Source organism: Podarcis cretensis (assembly GCF_951804945.1).
Source record: "Podarcis cretensis genome assembly, chromosome: 13".
NCBI lineage: Eukaryota > Metazoa > Chordata > Lepidosauria > Squamata > Lacertidae > Podarcis > Podarcis cretensis.
Genome location: NC_137182.1, coordinates 35800392 through 35811569, shown reverse-complemented (window position 1 = coordinate 35811569; position 11178 = coordinate 35800392). Strand labels below are relative to the sequence as shown.

Below are 11178 nucleotides of genomic sequence, written 5' to 3'. Positions count from 1 at the left end.
AAGGAATTTTTTTTGTTTTAACGGAAGATAGTCAGGCCTACCAGACCAATGGGCCTGTACATTTATCTCTTCCCCCTCCCCATTACACATCTTTTAGAGTGGTCTAAAATTTTGAGTTCTTCTCCAGGGCCAACACTTGGGCAAAGTGATGTCAGGTCCCCCCCCCCATTGATCAGTCCTGGTGGGCTATCCTGACTATGGCAAGGGCAAAAACAGCAGTGCCCTAAGCAGCTTGAGGCAGCCATTTTATGTGGGGCATTGTGGGTAATTAAGATGGCTGGTGCTGGGCTAGAAAAATAATGATGACAAGCAAACATCAGCGATGGACTCCAAGGATGCTTGGTAGTTTACCAACAGGAAGTCACTGTTAAGACAGTGTTCATGGAAGACAATCTTACTTAGCTACAAGTTACTGCTAAAGAAGAAGATGAAGGTGAGGTCCCCCGCTTCAGAGCTGTAGACCATGGACGGGACTCTCCTGGGAGGTGGTAAACTTGCCTTTCTGGGAGGTTTCTTTTTCTTAAAAAATAAATAAATAAATTTTATTAAAAGATTTACTTAGGTTGGTAGGGTCTTTTCTACAGATCAGTTATTCTGGGAGGTTTTTAAGCAGAGTTCTATCTGAGAAGTTTTAGTTGAGATTCCTGCATTGCCGGGGGTTGGAGTAGATGACTCTGGGGGTCCCTTCCTGCATGAAGACGGCTTCTCTGCAGCGGGTGTTGGTTGCTTCTGCTGTCTAGAGGTACTTAGAGGTCAGCACCGATCAGTGATGTAGCACTTGTCCATGGATGAGGCCCGTCTGCATGCCTTGGCTCAGCATCAGTGAGAGAGAGTGGCGGAAGCAGGGAGAGTTAGGCAGCAAAGCAGAAGCAGCAAAGGAGGTGTGGGAATGTTAAGGAAGGCAGGAGAGAATATCTTGTTTTGATATCCCTTCTCACTCATGCTAGTGAATAAACAGCAGAGCACATTCCCTTTGCATCTGACTGAAAGTAAGTTGATGCTTCATTAGAATCCTTTAATTAAGCAATCCAGTCTGGCTTGCACAGTCTGAATGGTTCTCAGTAAGTTTCCCCTTTACTTCCCTCTTAATATAATAACGACACAACAGAGTCTTCTTTAAAAGTAAGATTTATTTTTTAAACTCACATTCAGTTCACAGCAGTAATCTGAAGGCAGGCTTTATCTTGTGGTTACAGTGAAAAGAAGTCTGAGCTACATCTCAGACTTTCTGTTTGCGGACTCCATCCTATGTGAAGGTTGAGCCAGGAGAGCGAGAGTCTAAGACATGGGTAGGCAAACTAAGCCCCCCCCCCCCCCAAGGTCTGAGGGACAGTGGACCAACCCCCTGCTGAAAAAGTCTCCTGACCCCTGGTAAGAGTAAGAGTGGAGGAAAGTAAGGAAGAACGCGCCCCCGCAGCTCCCCCCCCCGCCAAGACTCACTTTGATAACGGAAAAATCTGAGGGCTCCCTTGGATAAAAACAAAGACACCAACCAGGATTACTTGGAGCAAAACAGCAGCCTGTAGGCTTGGCCTTTATTGATCTGTTGCAACAGTGTGCTCCCCTCACCCGCAGGAGAGAGGAGGGACCCAGAAAAATGGCATGCAAGGCCTTATAAAGACTTTTGAAATTGCCACCCTGTAGATCAAGACCGATCACTGCAGATGGTGACAGCAGCCACGAAATTAAAAGACGCCTGCTTCTTGGGAGAAGGGCAATGACAGGCCTAGACAGCATCTTGAGAAGTAGAGACATCACCTTGCCAACAAAGGTCCGTATAGTTAAAGCTATGGTTTTCCCAGTAGTGATGTATGGAAGTGAGAGCTGGACCATAAAGAAGGCTGATCGCCGAAGAATTGATGCTTTTGAATTATGGTGCTGGAGGAGACTCTTGAGAGTCCCATGGACTGCAAGAAGATCAAACCTCTCCATTCTGAAGGAAATCAGCCCTGAGTGCTCACTGGAAGGACAGATTGTGAAGCTGAGGCTCCAGTACTTTGGCCACCTCATGAGAAGAGAAGACTCCCTGGAGAAGACCCTGATGTTGGGAAAGATGGAGGGCACAAGGAGAAGGGGGCGACAGAGGATGAGATGGTTGGATAGTGTTTTCGAGGTTACCAGCATGAGTCTGACCAAGCTGCGGGGGGCAGTGGAGGACAGGAGTGCCTGGCGTTCTCTGGTCCATGGGGTCACGAAGAGTCGGACACGACTAAACAACAACAACAGATCAAGACCACCCCCCCAGAAACATCCTACATACATCACAGAAGGGGTGTAACCCAAGACCACCCCTCAGATACATCACACCTACATCACAGAAAAGGTGGTCTTAAAACAGAAATTTGAATGTTGTTTTTCTCCTCTCCTTGTTTATCTCCTGTCTGGCAGGTTATTTGATTGGATTGCCTGGGTAGCCTGGCCAGTCTGATAAATACTTAGTTCCTGGGCCATGTCACAGGCTCACACCCTATTCAAACACAGACATACCCTTAAGACAGGATTTGTGAAGGAAAAGACAATGGAGAGGCTTTTCCAGCTTGACCTTGCAGAGAAAACATTTGCTCAGTTTAGGAATCAAAATGGTTCCAGGTTGGCCTTCCTGTGCTGATCTATGTATGTGCTTGGTTGGTACACTTATGAACATTACTATATATCTAAGACAATAAAATTCCTATCACAACTTGGAAGTTGACGGGGTCCACGAGCAGGTTCTGGAAGGGTTCAGGTCCCCGAGGGTGTCGACGATGTTGTCCACGAGGAGTCCGGCATCCTTGCGGATAAACCAAAGTAGTTTCTTTCCCTGCAGGCTGATGTAGCCGGAGAGGTGCTACGGTAGGAAGGGGAAAACAGTGTGGGCGGTGGGGTGCGCAGCTAAAAGCCCGCAGGAGACGAGAGTAAAGAGGAGAAGGGTCACAACAGCGGCTTCGCCTGCATGAGTGGGTCCCTGCCCAACGAGGCGGGCTTACCTGGGCACGGCATCGATGTCCCAGGAAAAGGACAGGATCTCGGCCCAAATGGGCTGCACGTAGCTCTGGCAGACTCCACTCATCGCCATCCTTGCACTTCAATCTCTTCAGCACCGTCTGAGACCGAGGAGCCCTTTTATCACTGCCAGCCCTACCCCCGGACCAGCCAGAAAATGGGAAGCCCCATTAAATTAATCAATATGAAATGTTTAATTGGATGGTTTTTATTTTTTTATTTTGGATATGACGTGGCAAGATTTGATGTTATTAATTGAGATGTTATTAATGAAAAAATAATAAAAATTTATTTATGTATTTATTTTTAAAGAAGCCAATGAGAATCCTTCTCTCCTCTCCTGAAGGGCCTCCAGCCTGTGCCTGGGCATTGCTGGCTCAAAGGAAGCCCTTCTCAAGAAGCCAAATGGTGTTTCCTGCCATCTTGGGCCCCTCCTGGCCTGCAGGCTCCCCTGCTATAGAGATATTCCCCCGTGGAAGGGACACTCCCGGGAGGTGGTGGACTCTCCTTCCTTGGAAGGTTTTAAGCAGAGGATGGATGGCCGCCTGCCAGGGACCATTTGATTCCGGGGGTTGGACTAGATGACTCTGAGTGTCCTTCCCAACTCCATTATTTCCCCGCACCCCACCCCACCCCGTTCAGCCTAAATAGACTCCGGGAGAGCAGTGAGAGCTAAAAGCAGGTTTATTGGGGGGGGGGGGCGAGGTCAAGGCTGCCACGTCCAGGCGGCACTTCTCTGGCCTCGCGGTACTTGGAGGTCAGCATGACGGGGCTGCGGCGGCTGTCGATGGAGACGCTGGCGCTGTTATCTAGGAGCCTGGACGTTGACGTCCATTACCACCTGGATGTCTGGGCTCGGCAGCTGCGGGAGAAGCGAAGGCAGGAGCGTTAGACGGAGAGGACGGAGCGGCGCGAAGGGGCGAAGGAGGGACCCACGTGACGGGGAGGGAGAAAGACTCACCCTGGAGGTGACGGGGTCCGCAAGCAGGTTTTGGGCGGGCAGGGGGCTCGGGATGCCGAGGGCGCGGGCGACGGCTTTAATGGTGAGGCGGCAGAGTTCGTCGAGGACGAATATAGGGTTCGAACTGACGGGGAGCCCGCTTCGGGAGGAGAGGGAGAAGAAGGTCAGTTTGCGGGAAAAGAGAGTAATGAGAGTAAAGAGGAGAAGGGTCGGGCCATGGCCTCGCCATCAGAAGAGGGTCAGTGCCCGACGGGGCGGGCTTACCTGGGCACAGCCTGGGCGCCGATGTCTGCGGAACTGGACGGGATCTCGGCCCAAACGGGCTGCACGTGGCTCTGGTTGACTCCGCTCAGCGCCATCCTGCCAGCTCAACCTCTTGGTGCCGTCGGAGCAGGGGCAGCCCTTTTATCACCGCCCGCCCTGCCCCCCGGGTGGCGTCTCCCTCGGCCTCTGCCAGCGCGTCCTTGCCTCCCACGGCCTCGGCAAGGATCCGGGACGGGGCGCACGAGCCCTGGCAAGCGAGCATCCTCCTCGCAATTCCCGCTGCCTGCTGCCAGGCGGACACCGTCGAGCATCTTCGCTGGACGCTCCCTGGGCGATGGTGACTCGGTAGTCCTGACACACCCCCCCCCCCCCCGCCGCAAGGTCGGCCAGTCAGTCTTCTTCCCCCATTGCTGTGCACGGCAGAGGGGCACGAGGGGAGGGGAGGAATGGCGCCTCCCAGAAAGCCGTGCACGGAGGTTCTCTCTCAGGTCCTCGCCTGCGGGGATGGGGGTGCAAGCTAGGACCCAAATCGAACCAAATGGGTCGCTCCTTTGACGGCCAGGCCAGTCGCCGGCAGGACTGCAGATGCGGGAGAGAGGAAGGATCAGTCCTCGGCGTCCTCTCCCCAAGGGACTCCCAGGAAACTTGGCTGGCAAGAAAGAAGGGGGGCGGGTCCTTGTGGGGATCAGGACCGGCGAAGCAGCAGGAAAGCAGAGACCGTTCTCCCCATTCCAAGTCACCCAAAAGGGGAACATATTGAGGGTGGGGCTGAGAATCTACAGTAGTTCAGTTTACTTAAAAATACACAGGGCTGGATAGTTCATGCAAGGCATAACAGGTTTATGGAAATAAACAGAGGAGCAGATTTCAAGGAACAACTTGGAACATGAAAAGAAAGAACACTTGCCCAATCTATAGTTTAGCCCAGTATAATTGGTGAGGTTAAATATATGTGGGAAGCAGACTGGATTATTAGAAATATATTTTAGGTTACTGAACTGCAGCCCAGTTCCAAACTGGACCATTTCCTACCAACCCTGAAATGAGAAAGAATAATTTTGTTTAATTGCTTATTCGTTAATTAGGATTCCAGGGGAAATGGTCCATTTTGGAACTGAGCCCCAGTTCATTAGCCTAGAAATTACAGCTCAATTACGCTGGGCTGAACTATAGATTTGTTGTTGTTTAGTCATTTAGTTGTGTCTGACTCTTCGTGACCCCATGGACCAGAGCACACCAGGCACTCCTGTCTTTCATGGCCTACCACAGCTTGGTCAAACTCATGTTCATAGCTTCAAGAACACTGTCCAACCATCTCATCCTTTGTTGTCCCCTTCTCCTTGTGCCCTCCATCTTTCCCAACATCAGGGTCTTTTCCAGAGAGTCTTCTCTTCTCATGAGGTGGCCAAAGTATTGGAGCCTCAGTTCACGATCTGTCCTTCAGAACTATAGATTGGGTCAGTATTATTCTTTCCTTTTACGTTCCAAGTTGTCGCTTAAAGTCTCTTCCTCTGTTTATTGTCATAAACGTATTTATGGGAAAGCCTTGCACAAACACTTGGGTATTAATCAGATGCCCCTCTTTGTTCCATATTTGGTGCTGGACACAGCAAGTGGTGGAACACGATTCTTCCAGTGGATCTCAAGGAACACAAACACCACCAACACCAACAAAGAGGGCGCCTCTAATCATTCCAGTTTTATACTTGAATGAAGTAGCAAGTTTAAGGCGCGGGTGCAGATTCAGAGTCACTGTGCATTGAGAGTGCAAAGTTGGAGATAGCAGGGAGCCCTCAAGACTGTCCTGGAAGGAACTCCAGGGGATCAGCAACCAGGGATGATAAGTTGACACCTTCGCCACAGACTGCAACCAAGGGTTCATTTCCTGTGTTCACCAAAGTGGGTGGTCATTATAGGTGTCCAGGGTGGGTCACCTACACATACATTCCTATCCACACCAAACCAAGTAGTTATTAGAGGTAATAGAGCCATCATGCAGGGACCTGCCCATGTATTGCTATCCAAACACAGACGTACACTTTTGGTGCACGCATATGAGTGGCAAAGTGGGTGTAAGCCACATCTATGAGAAGGCAGAAATGTGAGTGGCAGCAGAATTCCCCGGTTCAGCTAACCCAGAAGCTAAAAGAAGAGGAGTGTGTGCGACCTTGCAGGCCATTTCTTCCCTTGTCCCCGAAAGGCTGAGCATGGAAGCCAGGCAAGAAGGCACCTGCAGATGAGTCTCTTGGGAGTGATAATGGGGGGCTTGTGCTCTATGCAGGCTTGCCATACTGGTGGAGGGAAGGAGAAGGAGAAGGCGTGAGCACTTTGGGGCATCACAATTTTGCATGACACCCCCCCCCAAAGAAAAAAGGCTGTCCCAGACTGTTGACGGGTATGTGCCAGCCACATACTGACCCTCTAGGTGAGTTTTGCAGACTACGAATTGGGAACCGCTCTTCTACAGTATTCCAAGTGTTTTTGCACCACAGATTTGTAAAATGGCATTCTGGTAGCCACAGTCTTGTTTTTAAATGCATTTTCAAGTGACCCCCACCCAGCATGGAATGGGCCTTTTTCACAGCTGCAGAACACGGGGTTGGCCTTTTCATCCAGCTCTCCACTACCATCTTAAGGTCTCGATTCAGGTTGGCCACTGCCAGTTCAGACGCATGAATATATATGTGTGGAGTTAAGATATGAATTTTTCTGCATCACAGAATGGTAGAGTTGGAAGGGATCGCGAGGCTCACCGAGCCCAAGCCCCAGCAATGAAGGAATCTCAGCTGAAGTATCCCAGACAGATGGCCAGCCAACCTCTGCTTTAAAATCTCCAAGGAAGGCGAGTCCACCACCTTCAGAAGGAGTCTGTCCCACCGTCAAACAGCTCTTGCTCTCAGAAAGTTATTTCAAGTGTTCACAGCGCCCCCACCCCTCCAAGACAGCAAACTGAGCGCCCTGCCTACCTAGATCCTGCTGCAGGAGGAGATGACCTTTTGAGTGAGTCTCTCTCCCTCCCCGTAGGGGGGGTCTGGAGGGGGCCTCCCTCCTTTCTTCCTTTCTACCCGCACAATCCTCCCAGCCTAAAGTTCCCCAGCTCTGCTTCTCCTGCAGGTGCTGGGTAATATCACCATCGTGATGGCCACCTCAGAAGCCAATTCCTAGGGACCGAGGTCCACTTGGGGTCCCCAATAAAGTATTGGAGGAGGCTTGGCCTCTTTGAGACCAGCATCAGAGACCTGGCCCCCCAAAACATACCCAGCAATGACAATCAGTCTGCACTCTGTGTCCATTGAGGGTTCTCAGTTCTTGGGCAATTGGGAGAGTTCTTCCCCTTTGGGGTTCTTTCTTAATTTCCCTGTTGTTGTGCAAACCCCAGGGGTGTGGGGGCCCCCCCAAGCCTTGTGACCCCTCCCACTTCCGTGTAGGCAGCACTAGTTTGGCTCAGTAAGCAACTACCATCTTGGCTGAAGAGGTAGAAAAAACAATCTGGGCAGCTTGGCAGGTCCTAAGCCCAGACCAGGAGGCTCTTGGTTCAAGGCCCCTTCCCTCACGCCATGAGCCCGCTGCTTAAAAGGGCGCATCATTGCAAGGAAATATGCAGCTCCTCCTAACTGACTGATATTCCAAGGACGAAATGAGAGTAGCAGCACTTCACCTCTGGCGACTGAGCAACCTCTGATATCGTTCCTTGTTCTCTTCAGCCAGTTTTGGCCAAACCACACTGTGTTTCTTTTCTGATGCGGGTTCTTCTGACACAGAGGGGACATGGGACTCCCTGGCAGACATGGGAAGCGAGACCCTTCTGCAGGGGCAGGTGGGCAGGGTACTAGACTGCTCTGATATACCAGAGACATCCAAATCCTTACAGGGGATTCAGAATTATGCAGCACAAAGGTTTTACTTTTGTCATGAACTTGCTAGGCAGTCTCAGGCAAGCCACTCTCCATTTCAGCTCCTTTCTCCCATGTTCAACATGAGCAAAATAATGTTGGCATTCCTGCATTGTGGGGGTTGGACTAGATGCTCTTATGCAGTTAGTTAGCCTCTTTTGTCCACCATTTTGTCTCCATTGCAGTGGTTCTATGAGGTAGCAAGATGGCTGCCATTGCCACCTCCTATTTCCATAATAATTAATTTTTGTACCTCTTCCAACTGACTGGGTTGTTCCAGCTACTCTGGGTGACTTAGTAAAGAATTACTGGGCGGAGGCCATGACTGTTCAAGTGTTATAATAGTGTTTTGAATGTACAATCGTACCTTGGTTTTCAAACAGCTTAGTCCTCGAACGTTTTGGCTCCCAAATGTTGCAAATCTGGAAGTGACTGTTCTGGTTTGCAAACTATTTTTGGAAGCCGAACGTCAGACGGGGCTTCCTGAAGCCAATCGGAAGCCGCACTTTGGTTTCCAAACGTTTCGGAAGTCGAACGGATTCTGGAATGGATTCCACTCGACTTCCAAAATACGACTGTGTAGAGCCGGTGTGGTGAAGTTGGTGGTATGTGGTTTTAAGACATTTGGAAATAATAGAGAAAATGCAGGAACAAAAATATAAGACTATCTCTGGACCAGCCAGAAAATGGGAAGCCCCATTAAGTTAACCAATTTGAAATGTTTAATTGGATTGTTTTAATTTTTTTTTATTTTGGATATGACGTGGCAAGATTTGATATGTTATTAATTGAGATGTTATTAATGGAAAATTAATATATATATATTTTTAAAGAAGCCAATGAGAATCCTTGTCTCCTTTCCTGATGAGCCTCCAGCCTGGATCCTGGGCATTGCCAGCTCAAAGGAATAATAAATAATAATAATAAATTTTATTTATATCCCGCCCTCCCCAGCTGAAGCCGGGCTAAGGGCGGCTAACAACACTAAAATAGTGCAACATTCTAAAAACATTATAAAAATTAATCAAAATCAAAATTGATGGCAACCAAAACTAAAGTTCTGTAATGATTGCCAAAGGAGGGAGTCAAGCTGCGCCCTGACCAAAGGCCTGGTTGAACAGCTCTGTCTTGCAGGCCCTGCGGAAAGATGTCAAGTCCTGCAGGGCCCTTGTCTCTTGTGACAGAGCATTCCACCAGGTTGCAGCCGCAGCCGAAAAAGCCCTGGCTCTTGTTGAGGCCAGCCTAACCTCTCGGTGGCCTGGGACCTTCAAGATGTTTTTATTTGAAGACCGTAAGTTCCTCTGTGGGGCATACCAGGAGAGGCAGTCCCGTAGGTACGAGGGTCCTAAGCCGTATAGGGCTTTGAAGGTGAAAACCAGCACCTTAAACCTGATCCTGTACTCAACCGGGAGCCAGTGCAGCTGGTATAGCACCGGATGAATGTGGTCCCACGGCAAGGACCCTGTAAGGAGTCTCGCCGCGGCATTCTGCACCCGCTGGAGTTTCTGGGTCAGTCAGGCCATCCATCAACAGATAGAGTTGGGAAGCCCTTCTCAAGAAGAAAAATGGTGTTTCCTGCCATCTTGGGCCACTCCAGGCCTGCAATGTGCCCTGCTATAGAGATATTCTCCCATGGAAGGGACACTCCCGGGAGGTGGTGGACTCTCCTTCCTTGGAAGGATTTAAGCAGAGGATGGATGGCCGTCTGCCACGGACGATTTGATTCCGGGGATTGGACTAGATGACTCTGAGTGCCCCTCCCAACTCCATTATTTCTCTGCCACCCCATTCAGCCTAAATAGACTCCGGGAGAGCAGTGAGAGCTAAAAGCAGGTTTATTGGGGGCGGGGGGGGGGGGGGGGAGGTCGAGGCTGCCACGTCCAGGCGGCACTTCTGCGGAGGGTGCGGCTGCTTCTCTAGCCTAGCGGTACTTGGAGGTCAGCATGACGGGGCGGCTGTCGATGGAGACGCTGGCGCTGTTATCTAGGAGCCTGGACGTCGACGTCCATTACCACCTGGATGTCTGGGCTCGGCAGCTGCGGGAGGGGCGAAGGCGGGGAGCGTTAGACGGAGAGGACGGAACGGTGCGAAGGGGTGAAGGAGGGACCCACGTCTGGAGCCCCCGCCCGACGGGGAGGGAGACAGACTCACCCTGGAGTTGACGGGGTCCGCAAGCAGGTTCTGGGCGGGAAGGGGGCGCAGAAGTATGAGTCCAGGGCGCGGAAGTATGAGTCCAGGTTGATCCTGCAGAATATCTTGGAGATGTACTCCCCGAAGGAGACGATTCTACAGGAGGAGGGGGAGAAGAAGATCAGCTTGCGGGAAACGAGAGTAAAGAGGAGAAAGGGCGGGCTTACCTGGGCACAGCCTGGGCGCCGATGTCTGCGGAACGGGACGCGATCTCGGCACCAACGGGCTGCACGTGGCTCTGGTTGACTCTGCTCAGCGCCATCCTGCCAGTTCAACCTCTTCTGTGCCGTCGGAGCAGACGCCCAGTCTTGCTTGGCTTGGCTTCTTGAACCGATAACATTGTGGTGGCACCAGCTGAATGTCTCTCTCTCTTTCTCTCTCAATTTTTCTCTTTTTTATAGGAAAGGCGATAGATCTTCTAGTCCTCTAGACCAGTGTTTCCCAACCTTGGGCCTCCAGCTGTTTTTGAACTACAATTCCCATCATCCCTGACTACTGGTCTTGCTAGCTAGGGATGATGGGAGTTGTAGTCCAAAAACAGCTGGAGGCCCAAGGTTGGGAAACACTGCTCTAGACAGGTTTATTGTTACATAACACAGCCTGTATTTCTGTATGCCAAGATCATACCTTTGTAGCAAAACAAAAGCAATGTATTTTTTAGAGAAGACTGTCCATTCTGTATTTGGGGAAGTGGGGAATCTTCAGAACAGTGGAGATCCCTCTTGGGGAAGCTGCTCTGGTACTTTGTTTTTTTCTGGGTGGTGGTGGAAATTACAGCTTTGATATACAGGAGAGTTGTCAACATAGGGTTTCACTGGTATGGGAGTACCCAAAGAGGAGGTGACAATGATGGCACTGAGAATCTGGGTGTCTGGCCGTTCTGGTAAC

General features: G+C 50.6%; 1 long non-coding RNA gene across 1 annotated transcript; it reads left to right on the top strand.

Moving 5' to 3' along the window:
- Positions 1 to 10577: 10577 nt before the first annotated feature.
- On the top strand, positions 10578 to 10955 carry LOC307201360. Its single transcript, XR_013832688.1, has 2 exons — positions 10578 to 10724; positions 10869 to 10955. It is a non-coding gene; the product is annotated as an uncharacterized lncRNA (long non-coding RNA).
- The last annotated feature ends 223 nt before the right edge of the window (positions 10956 to 11178 follow it).